Raw genomic sequence first — 11,882 nt, forward strand, 5'->3', positions numbered from 1 at the left:
AGCGGGATGGGGGTGGGGGGAGTTGTGAGAGGCCGAGCGATACCACGTCCTCATGAAGTTAGCAGTAAAATTTGCCTGTCTTCCTCTAGGGCTTTCAGTAGTGTGTCATTTGATTCCCTTTCTAACTTCACCCAGTTTTAGTCAAGTTTTCTGTCACTTGCAGCAAAGAGTCGTAAGTGAGGCAAGTGGAAGGGCCCAATTTTCTTAATTAGCTTTTGCACCACGACCCAAGTTTCTTTTCCACAGTCTCTCGTGACCAAAGGTGACCTATGGAGGCCAAAGCATGTAGCTGCTGGAAACCCCTCAGTGTAGGCGTGTGTAAAACATTTATATTTGAAAGACTCTTGGGCTGTGGAAATGTACTGATCCCTCCAGAAAGGAATGACTAAACTTATAAGGAATTTGTACTTGAGATGCCCAAGGGTCTGATTCTGACATGCTGAGGTTTTTATCCCAAAAGTTAAGATTTCATTGAAAAATAAGTTTACACAAAAGCACTTGGGGAAATTAAACTTTAAACTTGAGCATGAAATATATTTAGTTTAATAAATCGAAACCAATGTTTTGAAAAGGAGGGGAAAATATTCCTTCGGAAATGAATCCAAATATGCAGAAAAGTATTCATCGGCCCTTTTTAAAGATTCGTAGACATGATCATTCTTCAGTGGAGAGTTACTCTTATTACTTCATTTGAAAAATCCTTTCGTTTTTCGCCAACCTTCTCTTATGGAATACTCAACCTACAGAAAAGTTGAAAAAATAATCAGATGACTATCCATATCTTTCACTCAGATTCACCAATTGTTAATGTGTTTGCCGTATTTGTGCTATATACAGATATATGTGTCATATATATCATATATACCCAAACCCACACACGTATGTATCATCAGGCAAAGCTCATATACTCATATGCACACACAGGCACATATTTTTTTTTGATAAGCTATCGGTTAATTGCAGACATCACGACACTTTTGAATGCTTAAGCATTTATTTCCTAACAAAAATCAAATAATTGTCATACTCAGGAGAATTAACATTGAAAAAATATTATCTGAATATATGGTCAATATTGAAATTTTCCTATTCATCCTAATAATGTCTTCATAGCTGATTTTTTAAATTTAGGATCCAATCAAATATCATGCATTGTATTTACTAATACTTTACATTTGAACATTTTGCTACAGTCTTTTCTAGAGCTTAATGAATTATATTAGGTTATTGTAAATCAATATTTATTTCATCCACTTGTTTTCTATCAATTTTCTTTCATTTAATTAATTATTTATTGAGAGAAGTGCTTGAAATTAGTGCCCACACAGGTCCAAATATTTGTATAAAATTTTTTTTAACCTAAAACAACCTATCGTTTATACTTATAAACAACATTCATCTGATCGCAGAATGAAAATCACATTATTACAGGAAGAAAAGTGCATTTATTAGGGCCCTTTTCAGTTGAGAGAACTGAGGTCCAATAAAGTGCCCCAGATCATCATGGTTGTGGCTGGACTTGAACTCACTGAACTTATGCAGTCTGGTTTCAGAATCTGTGTGGCTCCAGAGTATGTGACATGGGAAACAATGAAAGGTAATGCAAGTGAAATAAAAGTCTCTTTTGTCATTCATTTAGGCAGGTGTCCATCCTTATAACAATGAATGGAGTGAGAAGAAGGCAGTTGGTGAGGAGGATGGCTGCCTGCTGCCTCACATACTCCAGTAAAAATCACAGGTGGGCCACACAGCTCACACAGAGAATGAGATGTTTTTAAGATAATTTTGGGGTCTTTAAAATGCCTCTTGTTAGTTTTCTGGCTGGAGAAGCTGAAGTGCTGCTCATTCTAGCTCTTTGGGGTTTCCATTTCATGGTCAGAAGCTGCAGGAGTCTCTTCTTTAGATCTGCATCATGAGTTTTAAGTGCTCAGACTTGCAAATTATTTTAGTCACCAATGTCAGCCCAGAATGTTATAGTTCCAGTGATTGTCACCCACACAACACGTAAAAGACCACTGAATAATGCGGGCAGCCAACAGTTAACCCGCAAGGGGGATGGTAAGGAGAGAAAGAAGCAAACTCCTTTTGTTTTCATTTCAAATGACTTCATTTCCTGTTACTCTGATTTCTGCTGGTTCCTGTGACTACAGACTTTTGCTGGGGGTGGAAGAATGTGAACATTTCCCCTGGTCCCTCTCCTCAAATCTCGGCTTTACCTCTTGGAGTAGGGCAAATTCCCAGGTTCTATTTTCATTCTACTGGTGCTGGGCCCAGACTGGTGATGGCGGCATATCATAGCAGAGCAGTCATGGGCAGATCAGGAAAACAGAGGGCAAGAGAGACAGGAGAAAAAGAGGACAGACAGAAAGGCTGCAGTCTCCCAAATTCTGTACCCACAGCCACCGGGAAGGGCTGTGTGAATGCTTTGAGTGGCCTTTGCTGAGCACATAACTCAGGAGAGGACCCAGCAGGTGGGGGCTCCCAGGGAACTCTTGGAGAAGAGACAGAGGGAGAACAGGAGCCCAGACTTAGGGCAATAGGTCTTCTAGCCAGAGAGATTGTGTCAGCCTGTGCCCCATAGCCAATGGTCTTATCCACGCATGCTGTCCACATGTGCCCCTTTGGGGTGGTGATGAAGCCCTTCATATCCTGCACCTGTACACAGGTGTAGTTCTCCATCACACTCTAGGTTCCAACTCATTAGAATTCAATTACAAAATAATCTGTGCTCATAGTAGAAGATCATCATTATCATCACCATCATCATCATCATCAACTAGGCTTGTTTTTTTTTGAATTAAGATACTACCTCCCAAGGCTAACAGCCAAGTATGCCCTTTTCCACACCTTTCACGATGCTCATATGACCAGAGGCAAATATATATTAGAGATACTGTTTTACAAAATCATTTTATATTTTACAAACTGGACTCATACTACATACATTTCTTTGCAGATTGCTTTTCACACTTCTGTAGTGTTTGGCCAAGGGCAAAAATGTTGTCATAGACATCCTCATGTTTCATAGGATAGACTCTGAGAAGTGAGATTGCTGGGCTAAAAGGTTCATATATTTTAACTGTTTAATAGACATTGCCAGATTGCTTTCCAAATGGTTGTGGTTATTTTTATTCCCAGAGCAAATTATGCAAATAGCTTTTCCCCCAAATCTTTGCCAGCACTAGGATATTATAATTTTATCACATTTTTGAACAAATATATTACATGAAATTAGTATCCTACCATTACTTGAATTTTTATTTCTCTGGTTATTAGTCAAATTAAACATATTTTTATATCAGTATGGATCATTAATAGTTCCTCTTTTCAAAACTATCTAGTCATATTTTTTAACTATTTCACATTGAGATTTTAAAATCTTTTTAATTTTCAAGAGTTTTGTGTATCGTGGACATTAGCTGCTTATTTGTCAAATATATTTCCTTGTTGATCATTTGTCCTTTGACCTTATTTATATTTTTTTGCCATGTATTTTTTACATGAATAAGTGTCATCAGTATTTCTTGTGTTGTCTGCAAAAAAAATGTTTAATTACCAAATCAAAGGAAAATAATTAAAAAAGAATATAAAGATATATACAAGTATGTATCAATTATAAGCACTGTTTACCATTAGAAATGGAAATAACATGAAAGTTCAAAAATTAGAGGTGTAATTTAGTTATGATGTTGTGTATATTTTATATTTTTATTATTTTCCTTGTTTTTGTTGTTTTCCTGTCTGAATTGCCAATATTGCTGCAGTTTTGTTTCCTACACTTGTCATTGCAAATGCAGAATGTTTTAATTACATATGGATTGGAAATTTTCCTGTAGGTTGGCTTGAGACATAAATGACCAATTTTAACACTATTTCTATAGAAAAGTGAATTCCAAATTGAAAGGAACAAACTGGGAAGCCAAATTTTGGGATATGTAACTTGAGGCTGTCTCTGTGCCATTTAATTTAGATGGGAGATGAGATATATAAAACAAATAGGCCAGCACTACTTATGATAATGCCTACCATTTTTTTTTTTTTGCATGGGGGGTAAGGGGTGAAGTAGGGTGGAGAGTGTTTTATTTACTTATGGTTTTTTCCCCCTTGATAATAGCACATTTAGAAGTTTCTATCAGTTTCTCTACATCTGCCAGCAATTGGCATCATCTTGGATAATTCAGTAGCATTGCCTCCTATAAAAATAGCTGTTTCTGGCAAAAGTGTTTAGTTTATCATTTAATCAAAACATTTGCATAATTCCACTCAGAAAGCAAAAACAGAGTTGATCATTTTTGCATAAAAAGTCAAATTAAAGAATGTTTTAAACCATAAAATGAAATTTAATTAAATATTAGAATGACATTCACCATGAACAGACATTCTTAAATAATAGTTAAATGATACATAAAAGAAATTAGTTTTACATTTAGAAAATATTTAGTGATGTCTTAATAAATGTTACCCAAGATCATTAATACATGTTACCTGAGTAGCTTGCACATCTGGGGAGTTAGTTGCTCTATGAAGATGCCTTAGACGGAGCTTTTCAGACTTTGCAACTAAATATCCTCAGTGATAGTAAGCAGTAAACAGTAAGCAAGTTGTCAAGGCTGGGATAAAGTGGCTTGCTGCACTCAGGCCCTTCCCACTCCTACTTCTATGTGCACAGTGCACTTTACCTTATACTTATTTGACGTGTGTGTTTTCATATTAGAGTAATACTGTCTCCTGAAAAATATCTTCAAGATTCAAGATGGTATACTTTATCTAGTTTGTGCCTTCAGAAACTCATGTGGTCACAAGTATGTTATAAGATATACCTGGTCCAGTCTGAGAAGAAGACCATGGAGGAAATTGGAGAATCCAAACCCCACCCAACACAGAGGTACTCAAAGATACCAAATGTCACTTCAACTGATGGACACTTGGAAAGCTGACTAGATCCTATAGACCATCAGGTTAAAGAAAGTACCTATGTAAGGGAAAGAAGAGTGTTTCTAAAGTCTGCACCCTTGACTATAAAAGAGCTGTGTAAGAGGCCATTTAGCTTTGAGAAATATCTAGCAAGGAAGCCAGTTTGGGTCAAAATCAATAAGCTTGAGATAGTGGTAAGACTCTGGAACTTCTTTAGTATTTTCTTCTAAATAGCTTTGTTAAGATAAAATTCAGCATCATACAGTTCACCTACTTAAAGTGTACAACTCAATGTTTTTAGTAATTGACAAGGTTGTGCAATCATTGCCACAATCTAATCCAATCTAATTAGAATATTTTCATGCCCCCCCAAAGAAACCATGCACCCATTAGCAGTCACTCTTCATCCCCTTCCTACCCACCCAACTGCCCTAAGTAACCACTAAATTACTTTCTGCCTCTATAAATTTTCTTTTTATGAGCATTTCATATACACGGAATCATACAATATGCCAACTTTTGTGAATGACTTCTTTCACTTAACAGTATATTTGTTGTAGCATGTGTCAGCACTTAATTCCTTTCTATGGTGAAAAGTATTTTATTATATGGGTATACTACATTTTATTATCCATTCACCAATTAATGGACAGTTGGGTTGTTTCCACTTTTTGACTATTATAAATGATGCTACTATGAACATTTCCTGTACAAGTTTTTGTACAGGTGTATGTTATTAATTTTCTTAGGTATAAATCTAGGACCGTAATTGCTGGGTCATATAGTTTAACATTTTGTGCAATTGCTAAACTGTTTTCTATAGTAGCTTCACCATTTTATAGTCCCACCAACAATGTAGAGGGTTTAAATTCTTCCATATTATCACCAGCACTCATTATTTTTTTGTCATTTTGATTATAGCTATTCTACTAAGTAAGAAGTGGTATCTCATTGTGGTTCTGATTTGCATTTCCCTAAAAACTAATGAGGCTGAACATCTTTTCATGTATTTATTGGTCATTTGTATGTCTTCTTGGAGAAATGTCATTTGCCTATTTTTTCATTGGATTATTTGTCTCTTTTTATTGAATTTGTCTCTTTTTATTGAATTGTAAGTGTTTTTTATATATTCTGGACAAAAGTTCCTTATCAGATATATTATTTGCAAATATGTTCTCCCATTCTGTGGACTGTGTTTTTACTTTCTTGATAGTATCATTTACAGCATAATAATTTTTGATTTTGATATAGCCCAATTTAGGTTTTCTTTTATTTCTTATGCCTTCCGTGTCACATCTAAGAAATCATTGCTTAATCAAGTTCATGAAAATTTGCTTTTCTTTTTTTCTTTTAAGAGTTTTATAGTTTTAACATTTAGCGTACGTCAATGGTCTATTTTTAGTTAACATTTATGTATGGTGTGATATAGGGATTCACTTCATTCTTTTGCATGTAGCTTTCCAGTTGTTCCTGTACCATTTATTAAAAAGATTCTTTTCCCCCATTAAATTGTCTTGCACTCTCGTTGAAAAGCAACTGACCATAAATGTAAAAGTATATTTCTAGACTTTTAATCCTATTCCATTGATTCATATATTTATCCTTATGCCAGTACCACATTGTCTTGCTTACTATAACTTTGTAGTAAGTTTTACACTTAGAAGTGTGAATATTCCAACTTTGTTCTTTTTCAAGACTTTTTTGACTATTCTGGGTCCCTTGCATTTCTAAATGAATTTCAAGATTAGGTCTTCAATTTCTGCAAAAACACCACTTGGAATTTTATTAGAGATTTTGTTGAATCTGTAGATCAATTTGGAGAGTATCATCATCTTACAATAAGTCAATGACAATGGGATGTCTTCCATTTATTTGGGTATTAATTTTATTCAAAAATATTTTGTAGTTTTCATGGTACAAGTTTTAAATGTTTTTTTTTTGTTAAATTTACACTTAAATATTTTATTCTTTTTGATGTTATAAATGGACTGTTTTCTTTTTCCTTTTTTAAATTAAATTTATTGTAGTGACGTTGGCTAATAAAATTGTATACGTTTCAAGTGTAGAATGTAATAATACATCATCTGTATATTGCATTGTGTGTTCACCACCCAAAGTCAAATCTCCTTCTGTCACCATATATGACCCCCTTTACCCTTAATTACCTTCCCACAGTCCCCCTTTTCCTTTGGTAACCACTAAACTGTTATCTGTGTCTATGAGGTTTTTGTCTTTTTCATTTGGAATTGTTTTCTTAATTTTATATTTAGGATGTTCATTGCAAGTATATAGAAATACAACGCATTTTCATATATCAATCTTTTATTCTGCAACATTGCTCAACTCATTTTTTAGTTTTAAAATATTTTTAGTAGAGCTATTAGGATTTTCTATATACAAGATCATGCCATCTGTGAACAGAGATAATTTAACTTCTTCCTTTCTAATCTGGATACTTTCATTTCTCTTTCTCTAATTGTCTCTAGTACAGTGTTAAATAGCAGTGGCAAAGGCAGACATTCTTATTTTGTTCCAAATCTTAGAGAGAAAGCATTCAGTTTTTAACCATTAAGTATGATTTTAGCTGTGGGATTTTTGTATATGCCCTCTATCAGGTGAGAAATTTCCCTTCTACTCCTAGTTTGTTGAGAAGTTTTATCATGAAAAGATGTTGATTTGTCAAAAGCGTTTTCTGCGTCTATTGTCCTTTGTTCTTTTCTTTTCCTTTTTTCACTCTCTCTGCAAAAATTTATGTTTTTATTTTTTATTAAATATATTGGTGTCACATTGGTTAATAAAATCTGTTGTCCTTTATTCTGTCAATATATTTTATTGCATTAATTGATCCTTTTTAATGATTTTATGTTCCAATGTTTATAAATCACTTGTGGCAATATAATAGTAAATTACATTTACTATTGCCATAATAGTAAATTTTGGTAGGGAACTGAAAGAGGAAAGAGGTTGAACTTTAGTTTGAAAGCACTTTTTGGGGGAAAGATGAGGCAGAAAGATGGAAAACTAATGGTGGCTTCTCTAATGATGAAGGGAAAGCAGTTACAATTTATACAGAAAGAATCAAATGGCACAATCAGATTGGGTATATTGAGTAGACTTTAATAAAGAATCTCTTTACAAAAATGGGCAAGGAGTGGGAAGCATAATTCAGCATAATTTCTACCATGGGGTAGAAACCACAAGCCATTGCCATCCCAAGGTATGGGAGGGAAAAGCAGCAGAGAGTCTGCAGCTGCCCTGGAGGGATGGGGTTAAGAGATTTACTAAACCATCATCTTTTCATCTTCTTTTCATCTCTGCTGATCTGCCCTTGCATCTTATTGCAGAACCCAATGGGAAGCCACTGATGTAGTTCACACCTGTCAGTTTCTAGGTACACAGAACAAGGTAGAAGTAGATGGTGGGTGGATCTGGAGAGGCAAATGTTTGTGAGAAGGAAGAAAAAGGCAAGTGGGAGTTTGACTGTGTCACAAAAGCTAACCCTGGGGCTTAAAGATTAAGCACCCCGGAAGATTTTAAAAACTGCACAAAAACACTTCATCCTGGACTTTCTACGTCATGTCACCAAAAGGCCTCTGGATCATGGTCTTTTTCTAAATTATACTTACAGGAAGTGCAAAATTACTTTCACATTGGCCGTTTTAAATCACCGTTAGGCAGGTAAGCCTCCCAAACTATGACATAGAGATGTACACATGCTGTCAAAATTAAGATGGCTATATAGGGTTGCCATGATTATCTTGGGAAAAATCTCTCCAAACACAGAAATCTATCTTTTTTTTTAAACAAAAAGCTAAGAGGAGAGTTCTGAGGAAGCCAGCATATGTTTAATAAATAGGGGTTCTTTCAAGAGCTAATTGACAGATAACTTGGAAATAACAGTTAAATAAAAATAAACATTCTGGGCTGAACAGTGTAGTGTGAATTCTGGCTCCAGCCTATTTGAATTTTATTTTTGGCTTTACCACTGACTGGCTGTGAGGCTTGGAGCAAGTTCCTTAACCATTCTTTGCCTCAGTTTCCTGATCTGTACACTGAGGATAATAATAGTACCTCCTTCGTATGACTGTTTGTGGCACTAAAATGAATTAATAGTCAAGAAGCACACAAAACTGGCCCAGTACCCAATCAGTGCTCAATACATGTTAGCACTTCTTGTTACATTTTTATTTTCACATCTAACTGAAGAACCAATGGGGCACCCAGGTATGTTTCCAAGACCTGACTTACAAGTTACTTCAGTATTCTATGTGTATAAGGAAGCAGGTGGGGAGGGCCTGTGAGAAAGATGGGTGGTAGGAGGGAAGACAGAGAAAAATTTAAGACTGCTTCCCAAACCTGTAATTTCTGAAATGTAAATAAGTCTGGAGGGATGTTACTATTGTAGTTAGTTACCTTAAATCCTTTTTGGGAGGTTAGACATAAAAAAAAAATAATATTTTATAGATACTGTATTTTCTCAGGTAATGTTTAGAATCTCCACCGTTTTCAATTCTTTAATCCAACCCAGGCCCTTGGGTTGGATTAAAGAACTGAACTTCCAAGTAGAGTTGGAAGTTAACTGATACACTTGCAGGTTGTAGGGGGCAGGGGAGGGGCTCTGAAGCCATTTACTACTTCCCTCCTTCTAGAGAACTGTCCCTACAAGGGCTATGCAATCCCATTGCTGCCACAGGGATGAGAGGCCCTGTTGGCACATCACTCAACCACTGAAGTGCCTATGGCAGTTTGGAGACTGACCAAGAAGCCAGAAATGCCAGTTGACTTCCAGCAGCCACTATCACCAAGGCCACTTCAGCAAGGGCACCCACAGAAAGTCAACCAAGTAGACTTAGGTACTCAGAGGCCTCTGCCTCTCCAACACATCCAAGAGGAGTGTGCCGAAGAGAGAAAAAGGCAACATCCCTCCAGTAGCTGGAGTTGGACCACAGGCCCCTGAATTTTGAGAGATCCTAAAATAACCTCCTTATATTTCTGGTCAAGAAACAAGGCCCAGGAAAAGGGATACCCTCAACTATGAATTCTGTCTGCACTTTCTTCAGAAAATCATTGTCAGTGCTGGAAATTTAAAACTGACATTGAAGAAAGTGGTGGTCTGTTGTTTTGTCTCTTTTTAGAGGACTTAGCCAGAGCTACTCAACAGTGGTTTGCTGGGCTGATTTGCCGCAGCTTGTGAGAGCCAAGTGATACATTTTCAGTAATTTTATGAGCCTGCTGTTAAACAGTCATCATTAAAAATAAACTTATGCAAAATTACAATTAAATTACTTTATAAATAATAGTAATAATTACTCAAAACTCATCACTTCCTAAATATTATACTACACTTTGCTACTATGTTCTTAAAATTATTTGTCAATTGTATCTGCATAATGGAAACACTTTATACTGGTGTGCTATTGCATATTGCTTCCCAAGTATGTATTCAGTGAAATCAAGGTTGTAGCTTAATTAAGCCATGGTGAGAGTATCTACACTATAGGAATCAGTAAATGCCACAAAAAAATGTTTTTCAATGCACTGGTTGTTAGGCATTTTGTAGCACACCACCTCTAGCACATTCAGAGGCATGCAATTTGGTGCAGGGGAAAATTCCTACAATTTTCTAGATAAGAATGCTAAAGAAAAGTGTGTCACTCATTATTTTTCCTTGAAAAGAATTAAGAACAGGATAAATTCAATTGAGAAAGAGTTTATTGAAGATGATTTCTTGTGTATTCAACACATAATAGAAACCCAGCATAAATGCTTAAAATTATTGATGCAAATGATGCCTCTTTGTGGAGACAGGATTAAATGATTCACAGAAGTTTCTACTATTTCAACGAATCTATTCATTAAGCCTTAGTAGCCAAGATAATTATTTTTCTCTATATTGTTGAATTACAATATCATTTCTTTTATTTATCATTCACCACACTCAGGTCATTCAGTGTGTCTGTTTGAGCTCTTCCTCAGATATTTTTTTTTTAATGCATGTAATTGCTCTTTGACATAGCTCTTCCTTATTGCTTTAAATGTTACTTAAGGAACTCAAATATATTAATCTGGAATAATCTTTTTGGGGATCCAAAGTGACTGTCTTTCATTAAACCCTGTGCTTGTAAGAGCTGCCTAAACCAGTCTCCACGTCAGCTCCCTGCCTCCTCCCACTCTTGCCATAGCTACTGATGTTCAGTGTTCATAGTAGAACAGAACAGAGGATGAAAAGTACACTCATATGAAAAAAAACTCTTTTCTTCATTTTAATCTGTCATCTTTGTTGAACAATGACATCATTTTAATAGCTTAATCTTGAAAATTGTGCCGCATTTAACTTTTATTTTATTAGAAAGATTCTGTCTGTGTGCACAACTGTGAAAAGAGTTTGGAGTTCCCCAAACTAAAAGTTGCTATTGATGTGAAATGCCCCAAATATCTGATAGCGTTTATAAGAGCCAGGAGATGGGCAGAAGCAGAGAGTCTGTCATCAATGAGCCATTAAAATACAGATGGTAGGTGAATTTAAAATTTTAAAATTATGTAATTTATCATATTAAAAAAAAACAATGGGATCATGTCAATAAATGTAGAAAAAGCATTTGATAATAGAAAAAAGTTAATAAACCTCGATCTAGACTGGCCAAGGAAAAAGGATAGAAGACATAAATTACCAATATCATGAATCAAAGAGGGGATGTTATTACAAATTTTAGAGACACAAAATGTAAAATAAAAGTTTATTATGGAGAACTCCTGGTAATAAATGTGACAAACTACCAAAACTTGTTCTAAAAGAAATATATAACTTGAATAGCCCTATATTGATGAAAGAATCAAAAGTTGAATTTATATAGTTAAAATCTCCCACAAAGAAAACTCCAGGCCCAGATGACATCACTAGTAAATTCTACCAAATATTTGAGGAAATAAAAATACCAATTCTACTTAAATTCTTTGAGAAACTAGGA

Source organism: Pteropus medius, unplaced genomic scaffold (assembly GCF_902729225.1).
Source record: "Pteropus medius unplaced genomic scaffold, Ma_sr-lr_union100, whole genome shotgun sequence".
Lineage (NCBI taxonomy): Eukaryota > Metazoa > Chordata > Mammalia > Chiroptera > Pteropodidae > Pteropus > Pteropus medius.